Below are 12,898 nucleotides of genomic sequence, written 5' to 3'. Positions count from 1 at the left end.
TGATGTTTGTTCCAACATGGTCTTTTGTCCTTAAAGAAGTAGAGATTTCCAGTGGAAAAAGAAAATAGCATTTATTGAGCATGTACTATGTGTCTTTTTATTATGTTCTCTCATTTATTCTTTACATCAACACTGCAAGGTAGGGTTTTTCCCTTTGTTATAGGTTAGGGAACTATCATATCATGCATTCTTTTTATTTTTCCTACATCATTACTATTTATTGTTTAACCCTAACTTACACAGTTTTTCAGTGCATGCTCACATCTTATATCATTCTTGTCTCCTTTCCCTCTTTATCATATTTGCTTAGGTACCTCAAAAAGATATTCTTTTTATTTCCCTTTACTCTTTTCTTTGATATCCTTTATGCAATATAGGAGACAAATTATGGGTGTTAACTTTTGAAAGTAATTAATTTCAATGCTAAGTAGTCTGTGTAAAATCTGTTCTCAGGTATTATATACAATAAATTTCAATTTTTGACTAATGTACTTTAAAAAAAGGATGAGAAGCAAAATTTTTTTAACATTTAAGCAATGTATATTGAAATTACATTATTAAGATGAGTACATTAGGATTTTACTGTTATCACTCATCTGAAGTATTATTTAATATAAATTGAGAATTTATATCTAGGTAATTTCTTTTAATATTTCACAAATTTTCACATTTATGTATAGTCATATTTATAGTAATTTTTTAGTTTCAAATCTATGTTTAATTTGTTTTAGTCCTCATACTCAGCTTCTATAATCACTATTTCTTTATTCTTGAGTTTTTTATTATGGTTTTTCTTTGCATTTGAATTCACTGTTATTTTGGGTAGTTTTCACAAGAGGGCTATGTGAAATGTTTTTAAATTTCAAATTTTTAAATTTTTAAATTTAAGAAACTTTTTATTTTAACCATTCTAATAGGTATATATTGGTGTCTCATTGTTTGCACTTGTAATTCTCCAATGACATATGCTGTTGAGCATCTTTTCATACACTTCTTTTTCATCTGTATATGTTTGGTGAGGTGTCTTATGCCCATTTTTAATTTGGGTTATTTGTTTTCTTATTGATAGGTTTTAAGAGTCCTTTATATTTCTGATTTTCAGTTTTGCAAGTATTTTCTTACAGTCTGTGGCTTTTCTTTTCATACTATTAATATTATTTCATACTATTAAAAGAATATTATTCTTTTCATACTATTAATAATATTGTCTTTGGCAGAACAGATTTTATTTATTTATTTATTTATTTTTGAGATGGGATCTTGCCATGTCTTTTCATACTATTAACTGTATTTTGGTAGAGTAGTTTGTATTTATTTATTTTACTTACTTACAAGATAGGGTCTTGCTCTTTCACCCAGGCTGGAGTGCAGTGGCATGGTCACAGCTCACTGTAACCTTGGCCTCTTGTGCTCAAGCAGTCCTCCCACCTCAGCCTCCTGAGTACATGGGACTGCAAGCATGCACCATCACATCTGGCTAATTTTTTTTTTTAATTTTGTGTAGAGACGAGGTCTCCCTATGTTTCCCAGGCTGGTCCTGAACTCCTGAGCTCAAGCAATCCTGCCTCAGCTTTCCAAAGTGCTGGGATTACAGACATGAGCCACTGTGCCCAGCTGAAGTCTTTGATCTTAATAATCTAATTTGTCAGTTTTTTCTATCATGTATTATGATTTTGGTATTGCATCTGAAGGTTCATCACCAAACCGAAGGTCATCTAGATTTTTTCCTATGTATCTTCTACAAGCTTTATAGTTTTGCATTTTATATCTAGGTCTATGATTCATTTTGAGTTAATTTTTGTGAAAGGTGTAAGGTCTGTGTTTAGATTCATTTTTTTTTTTTTTGTAAATGAATGCCCAATTGGAGAAAGACTATCTTTTATCCATTGGATTGTCTTTGCTTCTTTGTTAAAGATCAGTTGACTATGTTTATGTGGGTCTATTTTTAGGTTCTCTTTCTATTCCCTTGCTTTGTCTGTTCTTTTGCCAATATCACATTGTTTTGATTACTGTAGATTTTTAGTGAGTCTTTAAGGTAAGTATTGTTGGTCTTCTGACCTCGTTCTTCTGCAGTATTGTGTTGGCTGTCTGCATACTTTGCCTTTTCATATTAACTTTAGAATCACTTTGTACATATCCAGAAAATTCTGGGAATCTTTGTATTGAATTGCTAGATTTTGTGTTAAATTTATACATCACAATAGGAAGAATGAACATCTTAACTATATTTAGTCTTCCCGTTCTTGGAGTATCTATTTATTTAGGAATTTTGTCAGTTTTTGTAGTTTTCTTGATAAAGATCTTATACATGTTTTGTTAGATTTATACCTAATTTTTCATTTTTTTGGTGCTAGTGCGAATAGTACTGTGTTTTTAATTTCCTTTTCTAAGTCTTCATTGCTAGTAGATAGCTAAACACTTGGCTTTTGTATATTTGCTTGTATTCTGCAACCTTGCTATAATTGCTTCTCAATTCCATTAGTTTTTTTGTCAATTCTTTGAGATTTTTTTACTTAGACAGTTATCTGTCAACAAAGACAGTTTTAATTATTCCTTCCCTATCTCCATACTTTTATTCCTTTTCTTCTCTTATTGCATTAGTTATTCATAGACTATGTCTAACAGTTAATCATAAAATTCACTAATACTCTGCATACTGATTTAGTATAAATTTAGAGGGTATTCACTAAAGAATAATATTCTTTTATTTTTGAATATTCTCTTTCATTTTTTCTTATGATTAGAAAAAATGAATATCCAATGTTAGAATAGTCAGTTCTTAAATCTTTGTTTTCATTTTTCTGTGTCTACCATCTTTTTCAGGTTTTTTTTCCCCCTCTCTCAGCGTTCTATCATATGGCCAATGTGATTTTCTTTACTGCCAGTGCTGTCATTTGCTGCTTCTAATCTGATATTGCATTTCAGTTTTCTAAGAATCTTTTCTTCTTGTCTAAGTCTGGCTTAAATAGCTCAAAACATTTATTTCATAAAATAGACATTTTAAGTAGTAATTAACCTTTTTATACTTTATTTTTAAGTTGACTCATAATAATTATACACTTTCATGGGATATATAGTGATGTTTTGATGCATATAGTGTATAGTGATCATATCAGAATAATTAGCATATCAATCATCTCAAACATTTATCATTTATTTGTGTGGGGAACATCCAGTATCCTTCTTCTAGCTATTGGAAAATATTATTGTTAATTATAGTCATCCTATAGTTACAGAACAATGATAGTACAACACTGTAACTTACTCCTCCTATCTTGCTGTAATTTTGTATTCATTATTGAATCTCTCCCTATGCCTCCTTTCCTCCTACTCTTCCTACCCTATCCTCTCTTCTACTTTTGACTTCTGTAAGATTTACTTTTCTTGGCTTCCATAGATGAGTGAAAATGCATGATGTTTAACTTTCTTTTCCTGGCTTATTTCATTTAATATAACTTCTTCCAGTTCCATCTATGTTGCTGTGAATGACAGGATTTCATTTCTTTTTTTAATGGCTGAACAGTATTCCATTGTGTGTATATACATATATTCTTTATCCATTCATCTGTTGTTGGACAACTAGGTTGATCCATATCATGGCTATTGTGAATAGTACAACAATAAATACAGGGGTGCAGATGTCTCTCTGATGTAATGACTTCCGTTCCTTTATGTAAATTCTCAGTAGTGTGATTGCTGGACCATATGGTAGTTCTATTTGTAGTGTTTTTTGGGGAACCTTTGTACTGTTTTCAATATTGGCTAGTTTACATTCCCACCAATGGTGTATAAAATTTCCTTTTTTTTTTGCATCTTCACCGGCATTTATAATTTTTTGTTTTTCTGAAAATAGACATCCTAACTGGAGTGAGATGATACCTCACTGTGGTTTCTATTTGCATTTCCCTGATGATTAATGATGTTAAGCATTTCTTCATGTATTTGTTGGCTATATGTATGTCCTTTCAGAAATGTCTGTTCAGATAATTCGCCTGTTTTTTAAGCAAATTGGTTTTTTGCTTTTGAGATACTGGAGTTCCTTGTATAATCTGGATATGAATCCCTATCAGATGAATACTTTGCAGGTATTTTCATTTATTCTGTAGATTGTCTTTTCATGCTGTTGATTGTTTCCCTTGCTATGCAGAAGCTTTTGAGTTTGATGTTAGCAGATTTGTCTATTTTTTTATGTTGTCTGTGATTTGGAGTTTTTATTCATAAGATATTTTCCTAGACTAGTGTCCTGAAGTATTACCCCTATATTTTCTTCTAGTAGTTTTATAGTTTCAGGTCTTAACATTGAGGTCTTTGATCTATTATGAAATGATTTTGGTGTAGGATGAGAGATGGGAATCTAGTTTAATTCTTCTGCATATCCAGTTTTCTCAGCACCATTTATTGAAGAAATTGCCCTTTCCCTAATGAGTGAGTGTTCTTGGCCTTTGTAAAAATCAGTTGGCTGTTGATAAGCAGATTAATTTCTGGGTTCTCTATTCTGTTCTATTGGTCTACATGTCTGTTTTTATGCCAGTACCATGCTGTTTTGGTTACTACAGCTTTGTAGTATATTTGAAGTAAGGCAGTATGTTGACTCCAGCCTTATTCCTTGTGCTCAAGATTGCTTTGGTGATTTGGTGTCTTTTGTTTTTTCATATGAATTTTAGGATTTTTTTTCTATCTCTGTGAAGAATATCATTGGTGTTATGATAGGAATATCATTGAAACTGTAGATTGCTTCTGGTAATATAGTAATTTTAACAATATTCATTCTTTCTATCTGTGAGTATGGGTGTCTTTTCATTTGTGTGTATCCTCCTCAATTTCTTCAGTGCTTTGTAGTTTTCCTTGTACAGAACTATACCTTTCACCTCCTTAATTGAATTTATTCCTCAGTAATTACGTTTTTTTGGTAGCTCTTATAAATGGGATTGCCTTCTTGATTTTTTTTTTTTTTCAGGTAGTTTGTTGTTAGTATATACAAACAGTACTGGTTATTGTATATTGATTTTGTAGCCTTCAACTTTACTGAAATTCTAAGAGTCTTTTGGTAGAGTCTCTAGGTTTTTCTATATATAAGATTATGTCATCTGCAAAAAGGAATGAATTGACTTCCTCCTTTCCAGTTGCTTTGGCTTGAACATCTAGTACTATATTGAATAAGAATGGGGAGAGTGAACATCCTTGTATTGTTCCAGTTTTTACAGGAGAAACTTTTAGTTTTTCCCCATTTGGTATGATGTTGGTTTTGGGTTTGTCATATATGGCCTTTACTATGTTGTGGTGTTTTTTTCTATACCTTTTTGACAGTTCCTATCATGAAGGGATGTTGAATTTTATCACGTGTTTTTTTCTGCATCCATTGAGATGATATAGTTTTTGGCCTCCATTCTATTGATGTGGTGTATGATTTATTGATTTGCATATGTTAAACCATCCTTGCATCCCTGGGATAAATCGCACTTGATCATGGTGAATGATCTTTTTGCATTCAGCTTACTGATACTTTATTGAAGACTTTTGCATCTATATTCATCGGAGATATTGACCTGTAGTTTTTGTTGCTGTTTTGTCCTTGTCTAGTTTTGATGTCAGGGTTATGCTGGCCTCATAGAATGAATTAGGAAGAATTTCCTCTGCTTGAATTTTTTGGAATAGTTTTAGAAGAATTGGCATTAATTCCTGAAGGGTTTAGTAGAATTCAGCAGTGAAGCCATCCAGTACTGGATTTTCCTTTGTTGGAAGACTTTTTATTCCTGATTCTACCTCATTATTTGTTACTGGTCTCTCCAGGTTTTCTGTTTCTTCTTGCTTCAATATTGAAAGGTTGTATGTGTCCAGGAACTTAACCATTTCCTTTAGGTTTTGTAATTTATTGATGTATAGTTCTTCATAGTAGTCCCTAATGATCCTTTTTATTTCTGTGATGTTCAGTGTGATGTCTCCTTTTTCTTTTCTCATTTATTTATTTTGGTCTTTCTTAGTCTAGCTAAGCAACTTTTGTTTCAGTGATTTTTTTGTAGTATTGTTTTAGTCTCAATTTTGTTTATTCCTTCTCTGATATTTATTTCCTTTGACTAATTTGGGGTTTGGCTTGTTCTTTTCTAGCTCTTTGGAATACATTGTTAGGTTTTTTATTTAAAATTTTTCTAATTTTTTGGATTGCATTGTTAGATTCTTTATTTGAAATTTTTCTAGTTTTTTAGTGTAGGCATATATTGATATAAACTTGCCTCTTAATTCTGCTTTTGCTGTGTTCCTTAAGTTTTAGTATGTTGTGTTTCTATTTTCATTTGTTTCGAGGAATCTGTAATATTCTTAATTTCTGTTGCCCGTTGTTCAGGGGCATGTTATCTAATTTCCATATTTTTGTTTAGTTTTTAATGTTCCTGTCATTATTATTACTTTTTAAAAAAAATATAGACCAGGTCTCCCTATGTTGCCCAGGCTGGTCTCAAACTCCTGGGCTCAAGGGATCCTCCAACCTTGGCCTCTCAAAGTATTGGGGTTACAGGTGTGAGCCACCACACCTAGCCAGTTCTTTTTATTATCGATATCTAGTTTTATTCCATTGTGGCCAGATCAGATACTTGATATGATTTTGCTTTTTTTGAAAAAATGTTTTAAGACTTCTGTTGTGTCCTAACATAAGGTAAGTCTTGGAGAATCTTCTGTGTGCTGATGAGAAGAATGTACATTCTGTAGTTGTTGGGTGAAATGTTCTATAAATGTATTTTAGGTCCATTTGGTCTATGGTCAAGTGCAAATTCAATCTCTCTTTGTTGATTTTCTGTCTAAATTAGCTGTCCAATGCTGAGAATAGGGTGTTGAAGTTCCTATTATTTTATTGCAATTTATCTCTCTTTAGATCTAATAATACTTGCTTCATACATCTGAGTGTTTCAGTGTTGGGTACATTTATATGTACAACTGTTATATTCTGTTGTTGGATTGGTCCTTTTATTATTATATAATGTTCTTTGTTTTTACAACTTTCTTATCACTTTTATTTTCCATTTTCATAGGATATCTTTTTCATACCTTTAAGTCTGTGTGTCTATACAGGTGAGGTGAGTTTCTTGTAGCAGCATATAATTGAGTTTTTTTTTTTTTTTAATCTGTTCTGTATTTTTTAAATGGGAAACTTAATTGGTTTATATTCAAGATTATTATTGATAAGTGAAGACTTACCTTGTCATTTTAGTGATTGTTTTCTGGTTGTTTCGTATATCCTTTGTTTCTTCCTCTCATTTATTTTTCCAGTTGGGTGCTTCTCTGTAGTGATAAGGCTTGATCCTTTCTCTTTCTCCTTTATGTATCTGCACTACCAGTGAGTTTTATAGTTTCCCCTGTTTTCATGATGGTGGTTATCATCTTTGCATTTGAGGATGTTAGACTCCCTTGAACATTTCTTATAGGTCTGGTCTAGTGATGACGGATTGCTTTAGTTTTTGCTTGTCTGTGAAAGATTTTATTTCTCCTTTATTTCTGAAGCTACTGGGTATTATATTCTTAGCTGACAGTTCTTTCATTCTGAGCTTTGATTGTATCATCCCATTTCCCTCTGGCCTGTCAGATTTCTCTTAAGAAATCTGCTGTTGTATATTCTGACAATCAGCTAAAATGTAAAGAAGAAGGATGAAAGATGTTTTAAAATATCATTTTAAAAAATGATAAAGAGTTTAAAATTTTTAATTAAAAAAAAGAAATCTGCTATAAAGAAGAAGAAATCTACTGTTAGTATAATAGGGATTCCATTATAGTGACTTGACACTTTACTCTTGCTGTTTTAATTGTTTGTCTGTGACATTTGACAATTTGACTATAATATGCCTCAGAGAAGACCTTCTGTTTGTGTTGAGTCTGTTTGGAGTTTTGAGCTTCCTTTGGATGTCCATTCCTCTCTCAAGAACTGGGAAGTTTTCAACTATGGTTTTATTAAATATGTTTTTCTCACCTTTTCCTTCTTTTCTCCTCCTGAAAGGACAATAATACAAATATTTGCTCACTTATTGAAGTCTTATATATCCTGTAGACTTTATTCATTCTATTTTTTTTCTTGTCTGCCTGTGTTATTTCAAACAATTTCTCTTCAATTTAAGAAATCTTTATGCTTGTGTAGTCTGTTATTGAAGGTCTCAGTTGTATTTTCTATTTCATTCATTAACTTCTTCAGCTGTAGGATTTCTGTTTGTTTTTTTATGGTATCTCTGTTAATTTCTTATTTGAATCACAAATTGTTTTTCTGATTTTAATTTTCTATCTGTATTCTTTTGAATTTCACTGAGTGTTGTCAAGATTATTATTTTAAATTCTTCTGGCATTTTCTGTATTTCCTTATGATTCTTATCTGTTACTAGAGGAATTATTGTTTTCCTTTGGAAGTGTCATGTTTTCTTGCTTTTTTATGTTTAATGTGTCCCTATGTTTATTGATATGCCTCAGGTAGAAAAGTAAAATTGTCTTTTCCAATCTTACAGAATTGATCTCGTAAGGAAGTATTGATTTGTGTGAATGTGTCTTGAGGTGTCAGTTTGGTGTGGTTCATTGGCCTTGGTTCTAGTTGGATACAGTAGTGTGGTCTTTGTGTAGTTTTTTCAGCTGTAATCCACACTAGTGTCATTTACAAGTGTCTCAATGGCCTAGGCTGAGAGTTTGTGGTGGCAGTTGTACAGCTTTGCAAGGGGTGGGTTTGCTGGGCTGATTCTCAGTTTGGGGGCATATGCATGCATATGGTGGGTCAACCACCTTGGGATCTGACACACTGGCAGATGGGGCTATTAATGTGGCCAGGAGCATAGTCATGCGGTTGCTTAGCCGGTCTTGGTGAATGTTTGCCAGGAACAACTCACTGGTTTGTTTCTCAGGCCCAGGAGATGCCTGGGATCCAGGTGCAAGGCTGCTTGATCCCAACAGAGGTGTGGGGATACAGTTCCTCGACTGGCTTAGGGCCGTATCTGCTGAGGGGTTCCACAGGATTGTTTCTCAGGTTTAGGATGCAGGCACAAGGCTATTCAGCTGGCTTATGGGTATGCCCACTAGAGGCGTCCTGTGAGGCTGTTTCTCAGGCCTGTGACACTGCTGCTTGGCTGGCCTGGGAACTTCAGCAGCGGATGGCCCACTGGACCATTTTGTAGACCTGAGAAGTAGGAGCAGGGTTGCTCGACTGGCCCAAAAGAGTGTCTGCCAGAGGCAACCCTCAGGGCTGATTTGTAGGCCTAGGGTGTAATGCTGCTCAGCCAGCTAGGGTAATGTGTCTTTTAGGGGCAGTTGGTGAGTGTACTTCTCAGGTTAGGGACGTGGGCACACGATTTCTTGGCTGGTCCTGGGGCATGTCTGGTGGGGTTATAGGGAGGCTGTGCTGTTTGTCAGGTTTGGGAGGTGAGCACAAGACTGCTTGGCAGGCTCAAGAATGGCCTGAAGGGCTACTTCTCAGGCCTAGTATGTGTTCACAGGGATGCTTGGCCACCCTGTAGGAGGTGTATTCACCATGGGTGGCCCATAGGGCTGTTTCTCAGGTACAGGTCATGGCTCATGGCTGCTCGGCTGGGCTGGGGGCATGCCTGCCAGGGGTAACCTTCTGGGCTATTTTTCAGGCCCTGATTGTGGGCACAGGACCACTGGGCAAGCTAGGGGTATGTCTGCGGGAGGGAGGGATGCACGGTATTGTGGGACTGTTTCTCAGGTTCTGAGTGTGGGTGCATAGCCACTCTGCCAGTGCAAGGGGTGTATCAGCTACTTGGATGCTCAGGGGCCTCTCCTTCTTGGGAGAGAGCCCCACACTGGTTTGGTCACCTCAAGTGAGAGTTTGCCCTGGGTTGGACTGCCAGATTGGTCCTCTGGCTGGAAGTGTGGCAGCAAGGGGTTGGTTTCCTTGCTGTGTAGGACCAGAGTCATAACCAATTATAGGCTCAGTCTCTGTGCAGCTAGAGTTGTGGTGTTCAGCCACCTATGTGGGCTTGGTGGAATGCAGATGGACCCCTAGTAATGGAGAGGTGCAGTGGCTACTGGCCCGCAGAGCAGGGCGCACAACAGAGGTGGCTCTGGCCTCAACGGTGCCATGCTGCAGCAGGGCCGGTTGGCCTACAGGTAGGCGAGGGATGGAGAGTGCATACCTTATTCTCATGATCTGGAGCAATGCAACTGCTTGAATTCCCAGCAGCTGTCCACTTTGACTTAGGGCTTGCTAGGACTATGGGATTCTCCTGTGGTAAGGACTGTAGGTGTTTGTGATAGCAGTGAAGACTGGTGGGGATCTTCTGCTTACCTTTTCCCCAAAACGGGAAGTCTCTCCTGACTACGGGAAGATTTGATTGGGGTGCGGGAGATGTAGCTGCAGAGGCCAGGTGCCTACACACTACCCTCCTGGATTTTCAGTCAGTGCACATGTGTTTCTCCTTCCCTGCTGTACTCCAGCACTCTCCCTTCAACACACCAGTCAAATCTTAGCTGTTCATTCATTGCTGTGGTGCTTTCTTGTTGGGAGTACAAGCACCAGGAGTCTCTAATCAGCCATCTTGCTTAATATTTTAAATCTGCGCTTAGTCTTTTTAATTTGCTTGTTGTTCCCTTCCACGTTATAGCACCTTTTCATACACCCCTATAGGTTTAATCAATGTACTGAAATTTAAAGGCAAAAGCATTAAGTCATAGTATTTATCAGTTAATAAAATGGATCAGTTATTCTTGGCCACACTGACAGTTTATCTACTTTTTGCTTCTTAAACCAGAGCCCTATTGTGATGCTTTGCAGTCATTTATTGGGTTTCACTATAGTGGAATCTGGAAGAGTCCCTTGCATGGCATTCCATTTTGATACAGTTTCATGTATTCCTGATGTACTCTGATGCTGGCAGGTTGAAGAGATGAGCATTGTTTGACTTGTGCTATTTTTGTAATTTGTTGTATCTGTGGGACTATCCTGAGTGAAAATATGGATTGAATAAATTGTCAGATATAATTTATTTTTAGACAAGAACTCTCAATAGTATAATTTTTTTCTTTTCTTTTTTTTTTTTTTTTTGACAGAGTCTCACTCTGTTGCCCAGGCTGGAGTGCAGTGGCACTATCTAGACTCACTGCAACCTCTGCCTCCCAGGCTCAAGAGATCCTCCCACCTCTGCCTCCTGAGTAGCTGGGACAGGCATGTGCCACCACACCCAGCTAAGTTTTTTATGTTTAGTAGAGATGGGGTTTCACCATGTTTACCAGGTTGGTCTGGAACTGCTGGGCTCAAGTGATCCACCCACCTTGGCCTCCCAAAGTGCTGGGATTACAGGCATGAGCCACTGTGCCTAGCCTCATTAGTATAATTATATAAATTCAAATTTTAAAACATAAGACTGTAGTCTTATGTTTGTTTTAACCCCTAATCCTAACCCCAAGATTATAGTATATTTAAAACACTATACTTGGCCAAACTGTCTGAAATACAAAAATGCTAACTCTACAGTTAATTGAAAAAGGCAATAGTGTGGCTTATAATATTACAAGCATTTTATTTAAAAAAAAAATGATATGGCTTCAAGTGACAGATTGACCCCTAGAAAATACCTTTTTTTGTTTTAAGAGACAGGCTCTCACTCTGTCACCCATGCTGGAGCCCAGTGGCTCAATCATAGCTCACTAAAGCCTCAACCTCCTGGGCTCAGGCAGTCCTCCTGCCTCTGCCTCTCCCAAGACTAAACCAAGAGGAAGTTGAATCTCTGAATAGACCAATAACAGGATCTGAAATTGTGGCAATAATCAATAGCTTACCAACCAAGAAAAGTCCAGGACCAGATGGATTCACAGCCGAATTCTACCAGAGGTACAAGGAGGAGCTGGTACCATTCTTTCTGAAACTATTCCAATCAATAGAAAAAGAGGGAATCCTCCCTAACTCATTTTATGAGGCCAGCATCATCCTGATACCAAAGCCTGGCAGAGACACAACCAAAAAAGAGAATTTTAGACCAATATCCTTGATGAACATTGATACAAAAATCCTTAATAAAATACTGGCAAACCGAATCCAGCAGCACATCAAAAAGCGTATCCACCATGATCAAGTGGGCTTCATCCCTGGGATGCAAGGCTGGTTCAACATTCACAAATCAATAAATGTAATCCAGCATATAAACAGAACCAAAGACAAAAACCACATGTTTATCTCAATAGATGCAGAAAGGGCCTTTGACAAAATTCAACACCCCTTCATGCTAAAAACTCCCAATAAATTAGGTATTGATGGGACGTACCTCAAAATAATAAGAGCTATCTATGACAAACCCACAGCCAATATCATACTGAATGGGCAAAAACTGGAAGCATTCCCTTTGAAAACTGGCACAAGACAGGGATGCCCTTTCTCACCGCTCCTATTCAACATAATGTTGGAAGTTCTGGCCAGGGCAATCAGGCAGGAGAAGGAAATAAAGGGCATTCAATTAGGAAAAGAGGAAGTCAAATTGTCCCTGTTTGCAGATGACATGATTGTATATCTAGAAAACCCCATTGTCTCAGCCCAAAATCTCCTTAAGCTGATAAGCAACTTCAGCAAAGTCTCAGGATAGAAAATCAATGTACAAAAATCACAAGCATTCTTATACACCAATAACAGACAAACAGAGAGCCAAATCATGAGTGAACTCCCATTCACAATTGCTTCAAAGGGAATAAAATACCTAGGAATCCAACTTACAAGGGATGTGAAGGACCTCTTCAAGGAGAACTACAAATCACTCCTCAATGAAATAAAAAAGGATACAAACAAATGGAAGAACATTCCATGCTCATGGATAGGACGAATCAATATCATGAAAATGGCCATACTGCCCAAGGTAATTTATAGATTCAATGCCATCCCCATCAAGCTACCAATGACTTTCTTCACAGAATTGGAAAAAACTACTTTCAAGTT

At 36.3% G+C, this 12,898-nt stretch overlaps 1 protein-coding gene across 17 annotated transcripts in view; it reads left to right on the top strand.

Annotated features, from left to right (window-relative positions):
* The window catches only part of ORC4 (origin recognition complex subunit 4), a 90,727-nt gene that overhangs the window by 49,426 nt on the left and 28,403 nt on the right, over positions 1 to 12,898 (top strand). The gene's annotated exons all lie outside the window — the stretch shown is intronic.

This window comes from Pongo pygmaeus, chromosome 11 (assembly GCF_028885625.2).
Source record: "Pongo pygmaeus isolate AG05252 chromosome 11, NHGRI_mPonPyg2-v2.0_pri, whole genome shotgun sequence".
Classification (NCBI taxonomy): domain Eukaryota; kingdom Metazoa; phylum Chordata; class Mammalia; order Primates; family Hominidae; genus Pongo; species Pongo pygmaeus.
This window is presented reverse-complemented; position numbering and strand designations above follow the sequence as displayed.